The sequence below is a fragment of the Zingiber officinale genome, chromosome 1B (genome assembly GCF_018446385.1).
Source record: "Zingiber officinale cultivar Zhangliang chromosome 1B, Zo_v1.1, whole genome shotgun sequence".
In the NCBI taxonomy this organism is placed as follows: domain Eukaryota; kingdom Viridiplantae; phylum Streptophyta; class Magnoliopsida; order Zingiberales; family Zingiberaceae; genus Zingiber; species Zingiber officinale.
Window position 1 is genome coordinate 134479891 of NC_055986.1, and position 2591 is coordinate 134482481.

Sequence of the window (2591 nt, forward strand, 5' to 3'; positions counted from 1 at the left end):
GATTGGGATGTGATCGTTGCGAAGGAAGCGTCGATTTTAAAGCCGTCTTCCTCGCAGCGACTCGGCATCTCTCCATGCTCTCTTCTCTCACGATTCTCACAGGTTCTCACCGGTTCTTGAAGCTTCTTGGAGCAAAGTGTTACTGCACTTCCAAGGTCAAGAGGCGTTCCACACAAGAAGAAGCTAGCTAGGGTTTCATTTATGTAAAATCTTGTAAGATTTTCTTTGTATTTGCTTATTCTTTTCTTCTTGTTGTATTGAGAGATTGTATAAGGCTTCTCCGTATTCGGTAGTTATCGAGAAGGAGTGTTTTTCTTAGTGGAGAGTGCGTCGTGTGTGGATCCTTGAATTAGTTACCTCTTCTTGAAGTGGATACCAAGTATATCTACGTGTTACCGTTGTGAGTTTTGTTTCGAGTTCTTTCCACTGCATATCAACAACACCGAAGAAAGAAAACGAAGCGCGACGATCTATTCGCCCCCCCCCCCCCTTTAGCTACAAATCAGCTCTAACACCTCTAAGTTCCGGGGGGCGAAGCTGATCTCAGGACTTTCGGCCTTCTCCTTGTTGCACCCAACAGCGTGGATCTCCAGTCGTCGAGTGTGTGATTTCCTCGCTATGTTGGAATCACCGTCTGTCGGCCCACCGACGATCATTCTAATTTCTCCTCGAGTGGCATTGCTTCTATTCTCCTCCTCTCGAGCTGAGTCTCTGTTCTGCTTGGCAAAAGCTCCGATGAGACTTGTGGTGTTCCTCAACTGGGGATGATGATGAAGGCGCTCAGACGCCCCTCTCTCTTCCTCCCTTCGACTGGTTGACCGACTCTGTGATGTCGATCGGGTGATGGTGATCGATGATGATATCCTCGAGGAGCCAGTTGGCTTGCAATCAGAGTCAGATCATAACAGTCGCATGTATTGTGCGTCGTCGACTGATGGAAGGAGCAAAATAGTGGCATCCATGCCTTGCCTTTTGCAGCCTTTAGGCGACTGGCTGCCACGTGTTGCACGACATGTGTCCTGGGCTCGTGGTGTGGCTGTGCCCCCCCTGGTCCAGGTCCCTTGGGTGGTTGATGGCTACTCGATGGTCACCGCTCAGGCGCTGCATGGGCTTGGCAGGTGCCTTATTTCTTCTGGCCGCTTGAGCTTCTTCCACGTTTATATATTTCGTGGCCCTCTTGAGTAGATGGTCGAAGTCCCTCGGCCGCTTCCAGATGAGTGATCGAAAGAATTCCCCTTCGATGAGACCCTAGGCGAAGGCATTCACCAATACCTCTGAGGAGACCAATAGAATATCCATGGCCACCTAGTTAAAGCATTATATGTAGTCCCTCAATGCTTCTCTGGGCCCTTGCTTCAATGAGAACAAATTGACGCTTATCTTTTAGTGACGGTGACTACTGGCGAAGTGATGTAGGAACACCGCTCGAAAGCCACTGAAACTATGATTGATCCGCTCGACAATCACTTGAACCATCGTTGCGCGGGTCCGGAGAGGGTGGTGAGGAAGACCCGACAATTCACCCCGTCGATGTACTGATGAAGTGTGCCCGCGCTATCAAACATGGTCAAGTAATCATCTGGATCGGTAGTTTCGTTATATTCTCCGATCGCCAACGAGGTGTAGTACCTGGGCAAAGGGTCATCTAAAATCCCCTGCGAGAATTGTTGATTGATCTGCACGGGCGAATCATCATCCCTTGGTGTCTTCCCTTTTCACGTGTGTCAGATGGGTGCGTCATTCGAGGAAGACCCCCGGTCCTTGTCCGCTTGACTCCGTTCCCCTGATGGAGTCCGGAACAGCGCTCAATGAAAGGGGATCAGCGCATTGGGTGCCTCCCCATATGTGCTGGTCGGCTTCTTGTTCTGTCCCCGAACGGATGCCTGCTCTGCTCAGTTTCCGTATCCTGCTTGATGCTCTACCGCTGATGCCTCGGGCTCATGCGTTTGGTGCTCGACCACCGCTTGTTGTTGTTGTTGCTCAACTATCCTTGCTGTTCAGGCTTGTATAAGCATATCGAGCTCCTCCTTTGTCAGCGTCACCGTGGTGAGTCGTCCAGTGTCTTCCATCTTCTCGTTTCGGATGCAGGCTATGTTTCCACATATGGCGCCAAAATGATCCTGTCTGAAAACGGGAAGGTGGCTAGCTGGGGATGAGATTGCTGTGCTGACTGGCTGTAGACCACACTTCGCTCAGCAAAATAAGCAACATCGGTGCCGAGCCAGGGAAGGGGTCCCCGACATTAGTCCTCCGACGCTCAAGTTAGTCACTGAAACTGTAAAAGAAAGTGGAGCAACAGTAACACTAGCGCAAACAGTGAATAACACGTACCTCCACTGGTACTTGGACCCCCCTTTAGATAGAGTCCTGGTGGACGACGTGCACGCTCCTCGAGGCATGGACATATTCTCCAATATATCTTATGAAAGGATCTGTCAGGAAAATGCCTCTGACACCATACCTTAATAGGGCATGCATATCCTTGACAAGACAGTAGAAGCTTTCGTCATACGATTCGCTTGTTGACCATGCCTCATGTCAACGACACTATCTCATAAAAGTATATCAAGAGATATAAAAATGGTCCCACT